Genomic DNA, 15,760 nt, shown 5'->3' on the forward strand with positions numbered 1-15,760 from the left:
GTGTGGGTTTAGGGCTAGTGGCTGCCAAGAGCTGGGCACTCAGGCTGGTGGTGCTGGTACAGATCAGAGATCAGAAATCTGTGATGCCCACAGGGCTGCCAAGAGGCAAAGGCATAAAGAGAACTAAAGGTCAGAAGGGCTAATGCTTTCTTTCACCTAGTGCTTGGCTTAGAGAGATATTCTTCATTCATTTGGTCAGTGTTTGTGCCCCTGGTCAAACCCTGTTAATTATAAGAATGGACCAGCTCTGAGGACCTCATGGCCTCCCATGGGTGCTGGAGACGACTATGTTCATGGATAGGCTAAAGGACATCTCTTCTTTGTGGGAGTGGACAGATCAATAGGCAAGTATGGCCCAGAGCTGGAAGTGAGGAACTTAGAAGGGACACACAAGCCTTTGCAGAGAAGGTGCCTGCTAGTTGGGGTGTACAGAGTATGTAGGAGTTTGACAGATGGTGTATGAGGAGTCTGCAAAGATAGTTCAAGTAGGACCCATAGTCAGTTGGAGGGAGAGGGTCATGAAACGACATGAGAGAGGAGAGTCTGTGTTTCTGAAACATGGCAGGGTATAGACAGTGCTGAGATAGGGCTGGGGTATGAGCTGGAAGGGGGCATGGTGGTAGGACTGTGCCTACCATGCTGAGGCAGCACTGTCGATTCTCTCCTGTAGGTAATGGACAGATCCTGAGCAGGAGAATGACACGGCCACGCTTGCTGACAGGACTGTAGGGAACAGTTGAGAGAAAGCAGTTAAGAGCCTCTCCCAGCTGTCTTGGGTGGGTCAGAAGAGAGGGCTGAAAACAGGCTACTTAGAGGGCTGTTAGAGCAAAGCAAAGGAGGAAGGATTGGCAGCATTTGGCAATGGATGGACTGCCGGCAGGGACGAAGCAGGAGATGGAAGAGGAGAGATGAGGTTCAGAAGCCTGGCATGGGTGACTGGCTCCCTGCAGGGCTTAATCACCAGGGGAGGGGGCAGGGGAGTGAGGGGACTCTTCGCTCCAGCAAGGGAGCCAAGTTGGCGGGGGCAGGGCAGTCCATGTCTCCCCTCTCCTTCCCTGCCCTTGGTGATCTCTAGCCTGAGCCTGTCTACATCCTGTGGTGCACGTCACAACAAGGCATAACCAGGCCGTGGCCCCCTTTTACTGTAGGGACAGTTCTAAATGGGACACTAGGATCCCAAAAGGCTCTGCCTACTTCCCAGCTCTTGCTGTCTCCCTTCCAGCCCCAATACTTACAGAACAGCCCTCCCCACCCCCAACCCCCGCCAGGAGCAGGTGTCCTATCTTAGGAGTCAGGAAGGCAAGGATTAGGATGGGTTGGTGTTTGCCGAATCAGGACCCGGGGCAGGGGCCAGTCCTGCCCATGCTGACCAAGTCCCAGTCCTGCTGGGAGCACCATGGGCTACTAGGGAACCTTTCCCACTTCAACCAGGAAATTTACGCCAAACCAATGAGGCAGCAACTCTTCAGGCTGCTGGATATTAGGAACTTGCCACTCTTTTACAAATTACGTTATTGTTTGAAGGCCTGTGTTTTCACGAGGCATCAACATGATTTATGGTTAATTTTCCCTTGATTTTTGTACACACCACCTGTCTTCTTTAAACTTCTGCTCTCCTTTCCCAAGGAAGATTGTCCTTTAGGAAAACACTCAAAGTCAAGTGATGCCCTTTAGAGACAGCAGCTGGCTGGGCTGCTCCATGCTTGCCCTCCCACTGGTTAGCAGCCACGACTCAGCCACCTTTCCCCCATGCTTTTCTCTCAAGAACTTACAGCCGGGTCCTTCTTCTACTTCGTGCCCTGAGCAGCTTCAGAGCCTGTCTGGTTTATAGTGAGTGGCGGGAGGGTCAGGCTGGCTCTCACCCAGGGTCGAGAGGGAGGAACAGGGACTATGCTTCCATTTCTCACCCTCTCCCCATCACCCACTCTTCTCATCCTAGGCTGCTGCCCCCGATTCTCTGAACACCCCAGTGGTTCTCAAGTGTGTGTCCCTATCCCATCTTGCATTGGATGCTCATGAGCATGTCTATCTAAGCCTGGACCAAACAGAAGTCTTCACCTCCCTTCCCATCTCCCACCAAACAGGTGGGCTCCATTTTACCACGTCGTAGAGGCCAAACACTGGAGCAATTCTTCTCTATCATCTTCAGGCCCATCTGCAGGGACACCTTTGTTGCATCCCTGACCTCGCTGGGTCCACATCCCAGGTCCACTGAGGTCCAGGGTGCTTTCCTCAGTAACACTTGGCACAGTTGCATATTTTGCCTCTTTATATGTTCGTGTTGGATTAATTTCTACCCCCCTGGCTTCTAGCACCCTTTTGGTCATACCAAAGGGGTACTCTCCAAGGTAGCTGGGGTCCTGCCTATTTGTGCACCATTGGAAATTGACCACCTAGTTCAGCACCTGACTTGGCTCATTGTTGCAAGTTTCTGACCTGGGCAGGTGGGTCGATGACAGTGCCATTCTCAGAGATGGGGGACATGGGAGGAGCAGCATGCTTGGGCAGGAAGAGGCCGAGTTCAGCATCAGACCTGTTGAGTTTGAAGGGCACCCATGGAACTGGCTCTGCCAGTGCTTGACTCGTGAGCAGTGGAATCGGAAGGCAGGCAGCCTCACATCAATGGGAGGGGAGCTGGGCATGGCTGTGTCCTCCCAGGGAGCATCTGGAGGGAGAAGAGGTGACAACTTTGGATGAGCAACCTGCGCTGCAATGTCAAATACAGAAGGAAGAACCTGGGAAGGAGGCTGAGGAGGCAGGAGAAAACCATGAGGTGGTTCTCTCAGAGGAGCCAGGAGTGTGTCAAGGGGGAGGGGAGTCAGAATTGGCAAGAGCCTCAGGGGTTGGGTGGGCTCAGTTACAGGGCCCCTGTTGGTAACTTGTGTGGAGGGTTTCACAGGGGACAGGAGTAGAAGCCAGAGAGCAAGAGTTGAAGGTCAGCGAGAGGTGAGGCGATGGAGACAGCACTTCATGTAGGGGAAGGAAGACCACACATGGGGATGGAGGGAACGGGGCTGTGGGTCATGTTGGCCTTGCAGGGGACGGGATTCCTTTTCTGCTGAAATGGCAGGACAGAGATCAAGGGCCTGCAGAGAGATATGGGTACTCAAGTTTGGTGACAGAAGCCATAAAACAGAAAATTCTTTCAATGATCTATCTTCTCACTGAGGTTAGAGGCCAGATTCAGACAGCGAGAGTGGGTGGTCATGGGTTTAGGAGGGTGGGGCAGCTTTGAAGGAACCACTGCTAGAGAGCTGGAGAGAGGCATGTTTAGAAGGAGTGTGGTGGCCTAGCTGTGGCAGCGGGCCATGCATCTGCGACACCTCGATCAGTGGGCCCCCTTCAGTTGTCAGATCATACAGGAGGAAATGTGCTGCTGGAATCATCCTGAGGTGTGGATTTGCAAGCACAGAGGGCCTGGTCCTCGAGGACCAGGAGTAGAGGACATCGGTGAGAGGAGGTTGGTGTCTTGTGTCATGGCATCTATTCAGTAAGAAGAAGAGTGAAGCCACAGCAGTCTGACCACTGTGACAAAGTGTAGGGGCCCAGATGGAGGGGTAGAAGCTGAGACTCATGAGACTGGTGGAGGGCCATAGGCCGTGGACTTGAGTCAGGGCTTGGATTTAAGACAGGTAGAGAGTACTTCTGGGTAGTAAAGAGGTCCAGGGAGAGGAGCCAATGTCAGGCATCTGAGAAGCCAGGAGCCTGGGTCGGTGGCCCACATCTTCGTGGGACCCACTGAGGCAGAGACATCCCTCATCCCTACCTTCAAAAGGGAGCAGAGGCCTCAGAGACTCTCTGCAGTCTGGATACCGAGCACACATGCTCACGACGGAGAAGGGTGGGCTGGCATTGTTCTGGTAGCCTGAGTGCTCCCAAAGAACTGAGTTTGCCTTGACCAGAAGGAGCATAATTCTTCCAGGGGGGCCACCTGGCGTTCCAATGAACCCTATCCACAGGGCATGGCCTGTGAGGCTGGCTCCTCAGAGAGAGGCCGTGGGGTTCTTCCTTTTACGGGGCTCACTGGGTGTCTTCACTGCTGTGCTCGAGAACCGCCAGTTGTGGAGACGAATTGGACTGCCTGCCCCACACAGAGCCCACAAACTGTTTTCAGTTATGTTGCTGGAAAGCAGATCATAATATTCCGTGGCAAAACCAGGAAGGAGTTGTACCCAAATGTTGCTTTCGGATCTAATTGCACCGTTAATTCAAAGCCTTTAGGTCGAACCTGAAGTGGAGGCCACCTGGTGAGCAGAGGGAGAAAGTAACATTTATAAAGTCACAAATGCCAGGGAGGAACTCAGCTCCCAGCAACTGTATCTCTGGGGACCCTCACTGGTGACACTGGCATGGTGCCAGCTTCTGACATAGCGTCCATGGCTCTGTGAGCTAACCAGGTGTTGCTGTGTGGCCTTCCCTGCTGGCCAGAGGATGGAGCAGCTCTATCTCTATCCCTGGGGCCCAGCAGCAGCCCAGCAGGTGGTACACTCCAATAAATGTTTGTTGGCCCAATAAATGAGGAGAACTCTTGATACTTCTTGCATCTCCAACCCAGGGTTCTGAACTTAGAAAATGTTCAATTTTAGTATATGTGCTGCCGAAGCAAGCACGGAACTTAGAAAATATTCAATTTAGGTTTACTGTAGCCCAATAAAATGTTTGTCGTAGGCCTCTCAAAACCCAGTTGGTTGTCAGTATCTTTTTAAAGAGCTTACTTCGTGATGCAAATGGTGCCACCATGCCACCATGGTAAGCATGATCAAGGACACCAGGACACCTACCAGAAGGTGCCAGTTGCTTTCAGATGCTGGATGGTAGGTCAGAAAAGCAAGCCCAGGTGCCTCTAATAGTGAGGCTTATTCCACTTGCTTGTTGGAAATCCAGCCCCAGAGTTGTTTTGCTTTTCAAGAGTTTTCTGGGGTTCGCTGTGTACTGGGGCCGCCGGTGGCTTCTGTGTCGGAGGGACATGTGGCCTTAAACATCTACCTGAGTGATCTTCAAAGAGCACTCTGTGGGCTTCCAGACCCCAGCTCCATCTGCACTGCCCTTGGGAACCCATCTTCATAGCCTGTGACATACTCTGTTGACTACTTTAATATCGGCACATCTTTATGTGCCAATATGGGAAGGGGAATTTGATGGAGGAAGGATGGAAAAAGGAGTCCAGAGCCAAGCCTGATGAGCCTTCAGGATGAGTGTGCTGGGTGTGTGTGCCTATATATATGTCTGTGTATATGTGTGTCTGTATGTATATCTATATGTGTGTGTGTATATGTGCACATGTGTATATATACGTGTATGTGTGTATGTGAGCATCTGTATATATATGCTTATATATGTGTCTATGTATATGTATGTGTGTATATATGTATATGTGTGTGTGTATATATGTATATGTGTGTGTGTGTGTCTGTATATATGTATATATATGTATTTATAGTCACCTGCATACCTGTATGTGTGTCTATATGCGGGTCTGTATATGCATGTGTATGTGTGAAGATAAATGATTTCAATCCTGGAGTTCTGAAAGTATCTTAAATGATGGGAGGGTTATTGGACTTAGTGGCAGAGCTTCCAGAGGAGGCGACCGTAAAGAGGGAATGACACGAATTTAAACACGTGTATCTGGTAAATGAACTCAGTATGTCCTGACACAAGATACACGTCCACGAGAGCAGGACAAGGGCCTCACTGCACAGCCACTCCTTGCTGTCCACATGGACCCCCCTGGACACTTGGCTGTCCTAGGCTGCCTCTTGCTTCCTGTCAGTCATCCAGGCACTCCTGCCGGCTGCCCTTATCATGGGAAAAAGGAAAGCATGCTCAGGAGAGAAATCCACTCTAATAACACCCCATTCGTTCCAAGGCCATGCAAAATCAATTGAAATTTATCTGTCTGATGGATGAGAAGTTCTGGAGGAGCCCTGAAGGCTCTAGGCCTTGGCATCAAATAAACTGGCTCCCATTCCAGCTCTGCAGCTCCCCGCTGTGTGATCTTGGGCTGGGCATTTAGACTCTTTCAGCTCCAGATTCGCCCTCTCCTCAGTGGGGCAAAGATGGCATCTTTTCCATAGATGCGATGAGTCAGTAAAACATTTTCTGCGGTAAACATTCAAGAAGTGTTAGCATAGTACTAACCCTTTGGAGGACTGGATTTTTCTCTTTTCTTTATTTGATGACTCAATCATGTTAATGAAGACAGAAAAGCCCGAACTAAATTAGGCAAATTCAAGAGAAATTTAGCTCTGGGCTAAATGATTTTGTGAATGGAGTTTTCTGGTGTTTGAATTTCAGGCCTTGACAGGGGACAGGCAGGCAAAGGGGGTTGGGATTGGTCATCCTTTCTCAGACTGGCACTACCACCTAGGACTTGGGAGCCTTTGGCCTGGTCGCTGATTGCTGAAAGTCACACTTTAATATCAGTCAGGGTTCTCTGGTGGCCAGTGACAGAAAAGCCCAACTCAGTCTTAAAGGAGGTGCCCTGCCTGGCTCATGTAACTGAATGGTACAGGGGCTGATGTGGCTTGTGTGGGCTCTCCAGAGGCTTAGGTCTCGTCTCTGCCCCTGCTCATTCTTTCTTTCCCCATCCACTTTCTCCTGTGTCTGCTCTCATGGTGCTGGCTCCATGCTGGGCCTCCTCTAGGTCACAAGAAGTCTGCAGCAGCCCCAGTCCCTACAACCTCGTTCATTCATATCCCCTGGGGAAGAACACACCCCTTCTTGTGGTTGCCTTGGGAAAAGCCCTTGAAAGTAGCTCCGAATGGACCTGAGGGGCTTGGCTTGAATCCCATGGCTGCCCTGAACTAGTCCTGCACAAGCAGAGCACCCGGTGACCCAACTAAATTCTGTGCCCTACCTCTGTGTTGTGCTGAGCCCACCAGAAGCCCAGGGATGGAGGGCAAGAGGGAGTAAGTCCCCAGAAGGAATTGAGGAATAGCTACCGGAAGGATGAACAGGTGCTAGATGGGGAAAAATTAGAACTCGTGTATCACAGGCCGTAAGTGCATGACAGCCATGCACACATTAATCCTCATGACAGCCCCACTTTACAGATGAGGAATCTAAGGCAGAGAATCAGCTGTGAAATTACTTCCAATCACATGGCTAGAAAGTGCCAGAGCTGACATCTGACCTCCTGCAGGCTGCTCTCCTGCTGACCACCTTGCTGTACCATCTTTCCAAATGAAGTGCTGCCCACCGTGGTGTCTCCAGAGGCTGGCTCCAGAAGGAGCTCCTGGGTTGTGTGGCCATGGGCTCCTCGAATGCAGGCTCCCTATATAAATGTTTTTCCCTCACAACAGCGGTAGATGGATGGTATCCTTTTCCTGAGCTGTTACCAGGAATGAATATTGCTTTCTCCATTGAGAGAGGCCATGCCTCCCAGGGAGTAGGCCCCTGACCTCCCTGCTCCTTCCCTCCGTTCCTTCTGTCCCCTGGCCTCCTCAGGTAAACCACTGAGATAAGTCAGAGCTCCCCACCCTGGGCCTCCCACCCACTCTTTATCTTTTTCTCTCGCTACCAAAAGGCCTGTAATTAGAAAACATTAGCAGGCTCCAAACAGCTTTCATACCTGAAACATCCTCTGTAATTGCACTCAGCAGTGCTCTTCCCTGGCTATTAATGTCACTTTTATGAAGCAATGAGGAACAAAACACCCTGAGGCACTTAAAACATTTTTTTATATAATATGCGTCTTTTAGGAATGGAAGTTTAAAATCACCTGCCTGACAGAGACAGTGATAGACAAAGGCACAGGAGCCGGGGAGGTGGGGCCCCAGGGAGAGGAAGACAGTCTACAGAGGTGCTGAGGTGCCCCTGCCACTCTGGGAAGAGTGCTGGGGCTTGGTGGGCTGAGGCCCAGTGGGACCCCAGGAGAGGAGAGGTGGGCCAACTGAGAGGCAAGGGCACCGTTCTGGCTGGCTTCGTCATTTGTCATTGCTCTCTCATGGGGCTTTTATATGAGATCTTCTCTGTGGGCGTGTGTGCGGGCCTTTAACAGAGAGGCCAATAGAATGTCACAGATGGCCATTGTCATCGAGAAGAATAGTTATTATATTGGTGGTATGACCATGTGTGTGGGCGGGGGGGGGGGGATAAGGTAGGAGTGGAAGAGGGAGACAAATTAAGGGAGAGATGCTTCCCTAGCTCGCTTGCTGTATTAAAGAACTTTGGGAGTTGTGGTGGGTCACCAGAACCTTACTGTCTGGCAGATTGATCATCTTGCTCTTGGAAAGGGCTCAGAGCCACGATCAGCAGCAGAGCAGGAGAAGTTTCTGTTTGCAGACTCCGTGTGAGAACCCCAGGGGTCACCCAGCGCTCCTTCCCCATTGTGGAGGAGCCTTCATCTGCCCAGGTGGATAGGTGTCTCTGCTCTCCTCTGAAACCTTCCCGAGAAAGGCAGTCGCCCCACTGCATCCCAAGTTCCAACCCTGAAAGCCTCCTGCCTCTGGTACGTGTGAGCCTGAGGACCAAGGGCCTGATGATGGAGCTTCTCAAGTTGAAGGCAGGTGTGGCTCTCAGGGCAGCAGAAGGAAACAGGTCTCCTGACACAGGCACCAGGGCACAGCCGAGGTGGGTCAGCAGAGCCTGAACTCACAGCTCCGGCACACTACCTGCCTTGGTGAAGGAAAGAGATGGGGAAGGGGGACAACTGGGTGGCTCAGTGATTGAGCATCTACCTTCGGCTCAGGGCGTGATCCCAGGGCCAGGGATTGAGTCCCACATCGGGCTCCCCACAGGGGGAGCTTCTCCCTCTGCCTGTGTTTCTGCCTCTCTCTCTGTGCCTCTCATGAATAAATAACTAAAACCTTAAAAAAGAAAGAAAGAAAGAAAAAGAAAGAAAGAAAAAGAAAGAAAGAAAGAAAGAAAGAAAGAAAGAAAGAAAGAAAGAAAGAAGAAAGAAAGAAAGAAAGAAAGAAAGAAAGAAAGAAAGAAAGAAAGAAAGAAAGAAAGAAAGAAAAGAAAGAAAGAAAGAAATGGGGCAAGAGGAAGCTTTAGAAGGAAGGTGAGGCAGTTGCGAGGCCTCACAAAGATGGATAGGTGGAAAACGGAAGAAGGGAGGGCAGAAGCGGCAGACACAGGTGGGCACCCTGAGTCTGGCTCTGGAGGCACGAGCCTGGTCTCTGTGGGAACAGAGCCGCCTTCCAATGATGCCTTTGGCTTTACCTCCCCTCACGGCCAAAGGTTCTAGAATCATCTGGCCCAAATCGCACTGTATGGCAGTCTCCCCTTAGCCACAGTTTTACTTCCAAGGTTTTAGTTACTCATGGTGAGCTGCAGCCCAGAAGCAGAAGAGCCTCCTTCTGATGTATTGTCAGGAGGCCAGTCGTAGCCTAACGCTGTGTCACAATACCTACATCATTCCCCTCACTCCCTCTCATCCAGCGACGTTTTATCATCTCGCAGCATCACAAGAAGGGTGAGTGCCATACGGTCAGATATTTTAAGAGAGAGACGCCACATTCAGATGACTTTTGTTGCAGTAGATGGTTATAATAGTTCTATTTTTTTTGTTAGTTCTTGTTGTCAATCTCTTACTGTACCTGATTTATAAATTAAACTTTATCCTAACTATGTACACCCAGGAAAAACATATATAGGGTTCGGGACTATTTGCAGTTTCAGGCCTCATCTGGAGGTGTTGGAACAGGAACCCCACGGATAAAGGGGGGTTGCTGTACTTCTGGTGGTATAAAGGAGCAAGCCCAGCATCTGGAATCTAATGTCCTGGGTTTATTTCCATTTTCCCTTCACTTCTTTAACTCCTCTGAGCCCGTTTCCTGCCCTATCACATGGGTAATGTAAGATCTTGTTTGTACAGTGGTTGGCAGGATTAGATATTTACTTTTTTTTGTAAACTCTGAAGCTCAGTCAGTACCACTTGCCCTGACTAGTATTAGTGGTTGCAGTGACTCTGGCTTGAGGGATTTGACTTGCATGGGGTGAGGGTGTGAACTGGTTGAGGGGGCCCTAGAGAAACAAGATCAGCATTCCAGCGTTTCCTTTGGGAAACTGCTCCAACGTGAATACCATCGGAGGGCACACCTTGTTATTAATAACGATGTTATTGTTAACGATAGTGATAACCACCGCTACTACTAGTCCTCCTTAGTTAAGCACCAGCTGTGTACCAGGCACTGAAAATTACTTGTCTGACCTCAGCAAACTCTCTCCAGGCCTGTGCAAGCCAGGTGCTATTTCTCCCACTCTACAGAGCAGACACGGAGACTCGGGGCGATTATCCAGAGTCACAGGACTGCTTGGGGGTGTTGCTGAGACTGACCCCAGGCTGGTCTGGACACAAAGTTCACTCTTGTACCTCTGCCCCCAAAGACTTGTGAAGAAGGGATCTCAGAGTCATTTTGTCATTGAGAAATTGGGGAAGAGGGACGAGGAGGGGCAAAGGTTTCCCTGTTTTCTACGAAGGGAAAGAGAAAGTTTGAGAGCCCTGTGCTAATGAGCAGTGCACATTTTAAGCACGACATGAATTGTTTTGTAAAGCAAGTTGTATGGGGAGAGGTGGAACGGATACTTAGTGATGTGTGCAGTTGGGGGCAGGGAGCACCAGGTCCAGGAGGACCTACAGGGATCCAGAGGAGGACACAGGTAGTCCCTGGGGAGGGCTGGCTCCAGGCAGTGATGCAGGAGCCTGGGGGTCAGCTTCCCCTCCTAGACCTCAGCAAATGTTCAGGTAATAGGATTCCTAGGAAGTGAGATGTGTGAAGGGATGGGCCCCCATGAATTGCTTTGTCCCATCCAGTGGCCTCATTGGCACTTCTGTAGAGCCAGCCCCTGCTCCATTTGAGGTGTTGTTGTGCCGATAGAATGGGGGGGGGCGTCTAGTCGTGGCACATCCTCTTCTCCATGGACCCTGTCCCACTCACCACTCTGGTGGTGGCAGCATGTCCAGTGCACTGCCCGGTGTCACAAAGGACAGCCAACAGGAAAAATGTTGGAGTCAAGATTTGAACTTATCTTGCCGATAGAGAGCTCTGCCTTCAAACTAAGATGGTTAGTGGCAATGGTCTGCATTTACGTTTATACCTGAACAGCTCATTCTGCGGCAACAAGCCAGGAGCGAGCCAGGTGGGCAGTGCCCCAGGTTGGTGGGGACTTGCATGTGGCTGGTCATTTACTCATGGGGACTGAGCACAAGATGCAGAAGCAGGAGAGGCCAGGCTGAGCTTGTGGTATTTGGAGTAATCCAGGTACAAGTCACAGGTGATGGTGGTCCTGGTGTGTGCTGTGCTGGCCTGAGCACATCGCCACAATGGAATCATTCTGGAAGCCGAGTTGTAAAAGAAATATTGGAAAATCTGGAGCATGCCTAGTGCTAGGGTCACTAGGGTGACCAGTGATCATGTTATTCAAAGAATCTTTGTGGACCTGGGAACCTCAACGCAAAGACAATCGGTAGCAAAGTCTGGGAGGCAAAGGAATGAGAGCAAAGCCCTCCCCAGGGCTTCCCAGACCACACCCTAGCAGCTGCAGTCCCAGGAAAAAATGTCTTGAAGTGGGTCACACACTGCGGCCACGCTCTCACAATCAGAGGAGAGAGAAGACAGGGTGGAGGGCAGTGTGTCCTCTTCCCAGGCTAGATGTGATTTTCTTGAACCCTGAGAATGAGGATTTTTCCCCAACCTTGAGATGGCAGGAAGCCACGAAATTTAGGGAGACCAGCCTCTTCCATCCCCCACAGCTTGCTCTCTCGTCTCCAGGACGGCTCCAGCTGGCCACAGCCAGCCTGGCCCTGGTGCAGCCAGAACTCTCTGCTCTCATGCATCGAGGAGCCCACGTCCCTAGCGGCTGGCCCAGTGTGGTGGCCCAACTTCGGGCCAGCCTCTGCTATGCGCGTCCTGAGCAGAGATCCCTCCGAGCTGCAGGGAAATGTCCTCAGTTTCTCCCATTGGTAGCTCTGCTCCTCCCTCATCAGTGGAACCCCGATCTGGGTAGAGCAGGATTAGGCAGCTGGGGCCTGGGGCCCTGCAGCTCCCGCCCCTGCCTTGTTCGACAAGGCCTTGTTGGACAGCAGTGAGGACCACATTCAATCGACAGCTTAAGATAATCACATGTGTGAGGCACTGGGATAATGACAGCTGAATACCCTGCCACGGTTGCCATAGTGACCAGCCAAGCACTGGTTCCCTCCTTTTTTTTTTTTTCTTTCTTGTTTTCTGGGCCTCCTTGTTATCGGGCTGGCTGGTGGGGTGGGGGCTGAGTTTGGGAAATGGGAAAGAGGGGGGAAGGGGGAGGGGAGACCCAAGGGGGCAGCCCATTATACTCTCTTTAAATACCCCAGCTGGAGGTGTTTTAAATCCCAACAGAGACAGAGAGAAACAGTGTCTTAATCCCTAGCTCCCTGTGAATTATTTAAAGGGATCTTGTCAGAAGGATGAATTTGTCACTGTTGCAGTGTCAACAGCAGCAGCAGCTGTCATAATGGCTGAGGACCCCACTCCAGGCAGGGCCTGGTACAAAATGCTGCTGCCTGGTGGAAGTTACAGTGGCCCCGGGGGCTGTGGACAAGGAGCCCCCTCCGGAGGCACAAGCCTGCAGTGTTTCTCCTGGCATGCTGGCAGAGACCGGGGTGTGAAATGTGCCAGGATGCAAAGAGATGCATGCCATCTGGACCTCGGGCCCAGCCAGCCTCGCTCTCTGTTAGTGGCTCCCAGAGCAGTGGGATCTCTGAGCAGTGAGAGGTGCTCACCCTGGCTGGAAGTGGGCAGAGCGGATCAGTGCTCGTAAGACGACTGGGGGGGGGGGGGGTCATACCCAAGAGAGGGCACACGGGCCCCACCTAGGCCCCAGCCAGCACCCGCAACCCCAACCACACACAGGCACGTACCCACACATGCACACGCATGTGCAGGAACCAAAGAGGATACGCAGGTGCAAACAGCCAGCCAGACTGGGAAGAGTCCTAGATCATACACACCATGGAAGGGGAGCCAAGACTTTTAAGCATATGTCTCGGGGGGGGGTGGGGGGGGGGAGCTGATATCATAATAGCTGACTTGCAAGGGGTCCCTAACTCAGATTTAAGTACTTGACGTGAATTGTCATGTTTAATCCTCACGACCATCTCACAAGGTAGGTGCTGTTAGTGTCCCTGTGACAGAGGAGCAGCCGAGGCCAAGAGAGGTTTAAAGACTTGCCCATGGTCACACAGCTGCATCTGGCTGACTCCCGAGTCTGTGAATTGAACTCTTGTGCTGAACCGGGGGTCACCATGACTTCTGGAGTCCTGTGTGAGGCATGGTGACAGCAGTGCTTCTTAATCCCAACCCTTTTGGAGTAAGCACAAAAATTTCTTTCCCAGCGATCCGGATGTGTTTCTGCTTGGGGCCATTTCTCCTGCTTCCACCTCAAAGGCAATATTTCTTGCATTTTTCCATCCAGTCTTTTTTAAAAGGATTTTGTAGAAACTTTTAGAGACTGCACTGGGAAACAATGAGTATGTTTTCCATATTCTAATTCTTTCCATACCTAACTGTGTCCCGTACTCCCCTCCCAGTGCTCCTCTGCATGGCAGAGAGTAAGTGAATAGTTGAGGGAATGCGCTGCTCTGTACCACTGCAGTAGCAAAGCCCTTTCCAGCAGCCCCCGCCTCAAGGTAGCCAGTCCAGTTCTCCGGCAGGCACACCACATGGAGCCATGGTAATGAGTGGGGGCCGTTCCTGTCCTCCTGGCCTAGCACATCTGGGAGGTAAATTAAGGCTATTGGGAGGTGGGCTAGTGCTCGCAGCCCTCAGGGGGGCCATTGAGTACATCTCTGCCTTGGTTGGTTGGTGTACTAAATGGTAGATCCCTCAGGGCTTGTAAGACTTTATGCCCCATGGACCACATTTTACATTTTAATTAGTCCTCTAGCTTGTCTAATATCTCAGCTTTTTCAGACTTAGCCTACTGTCTACACAGTGGCCACGTGCTTGGGGTCCAGGACGATTGGGTGGCAGTACCAGCCCAGCCCGAGCAATCTGCTACCCCAAAGAATCAGGGGCCTCCTGTGGGCTCTGCGAAGTTGTGTGCTGTCCGGGCCTCAGTGGGCTTCTTGTTCAGAGAGGCAGCCGTCTCTAACTGAGGTCTGAAAGTGGGTCTTTGGGTTTCCTCTGATTGGGCGGTGCCGGGGAGGTTCCATATGGTTCCGTTGGGTGTGTTGGCAGTGACGGTTTGCAAAATAACAGGTTCCCTCAAACAGCAGTCTGTGCCCAAATATGGACCTGAAGGGAACCTAAGCCTGTGCACGGAGTCCAGTGTCATCTCGTGGTTTGAACTGGTAGCTGACAGGGCTCCAGGGATTGCCTAGTTGAGAGAAGGGAATCCATGCTGAAACCTGCCCAGAGGAAGGCCTGGAGATTCCAGGAGGGGCAGGGAAGGGGGCCACTGGCCCTCTCTCCGGGCCTCTGAGGAAGTGGATTTCGTCCCTTTAGTCCTACTGTTCTGCTGACCAGACACGGGATTATTTATCCAAGGTGGAGGAGACGATTTCCACATCCTGATGTGTCAGCCAGAGATGGATCCTGTGGTTAACCTAACAATGGTGATGCTGCTGATGATAGTGGAAATGATAATTGGTACCTACTGAATGGAAGTTGCGTGCAGGCGCGGTGCAAGATAAGTTACTTACACGATCTTTCGGTTCTCCCGGCACCCACCAAGGTAAACAGTCTTTTGCAGGTGAGGAAACTAACGCTCAGAAAGTCGGCCACGGTTACAGAGCTATAACTGGCAGAGGTGGGGCCCGCCTGGCCTCTGGCAACCTCTCCTGCCTCACATCCTCCCTTTTCCCCTTGCCCTGTGCCATTTGACAGCCACCCTGGCTTCCGGGCTTTCTTGGCCATGTACTAGGCACATTCCTGCTCCAGAGCATTCGTTCTTGTTCTCTGAGCCTGGAACACCCCTCTGTCTGGTGCTCTCTAGGCTGGTGGCTCTTGGTGTCATTTAGATCTCTGCTTAAAAGGGGACCTTCCCTGATGACCCCACTGCCAGCTGTCATTCCGTCCCCTTACCTGTTCCTCAAGTGTATTTAACAGTCTGACTTGATATTATTCATTTGTTTGCTGGTTCATCCTTTGGCTCACTCTACTAGAATACAAAGTCCACGAGGGCAGGGACTTTGTCTCTTGCTCACTGTTGGGTCACCAACAACCAGAGAACACTGCTTGGCGGTGTAATAGATGCTTGATTCTTTATATTAAAAAGTGAGTTAAATGCGCTGGGCTTCGTACAAATCAGAATAGCTGGGATCTTGTTAGGCTAATAGAGGCCAAAAAGCCGGTTTCAATTATATCTTCCTCCTAAATAGCAGTGTCCAGAGGAAGTGTCCTTCCCAGTCAGGCCCCAGGGAAATGGCTTATTCAGGGCAATTCTTAGGATGCAGCATCATGGTAGCCTTTGGGCATTCGGGAGGGGCGGGGTCTACACGGGGATGTTGCAGCAGTCCAGGGAGCAGGTAATTATCACAAATCTTTCCAAAACTCCATACTTGGAACTATCAGCTTGCTTCTCTTCACTTTATTTTATAGTAGCTCTTCATTTTTGAGCAAGAAATATTATTTCTTAGCTTGTTCATCCATCTGACTCATCAGATTTGGCTCCAAGTGCTTTTGTCTGTTTCTGAACTCCAAATCCACTCTTGGAGGATAAAGAATATGTTTGAGTTTCTGAAGGTTGTTCTAGAAGTCAGTGTAGATGGGCAGGTAGATAGAATTCATGGCAGTGGTTTTGAAGGGGAACAGCATGTTTTATACACACACAC

The 15,760-nt window shown here is 51.0% G+C and overlaps 1 protein-coding gene across 1 annotated transcript in view; it reads left to right on the forward strand.

The window, feature by feature from the left end:
- The window catches only part of EPHB1 (EPH receptor B1), a 430,513-nt gene that overhangs the window by 140,025 nt on the left and 274,728 nt on the right, over window positions 1-15,760 (forward strand). The window lies entirely within an intron of this gene.

Source organism: Vulpes lagopus, chromosome 19 (genome assembly GCF_018345385.1).
Source record: "Vulpes lagopus strain Blue_001 chromosome 19, ASM1834538v1, whole genome shotgun sequence".
In the NCBI taxonomy this organism is placed as follows: domain Eukaryota; kingdom Metazoa; phylum Chordata; class Mammalia; order Carnivora; family Canidae; genus Vulpes; species Vulpes lagopus.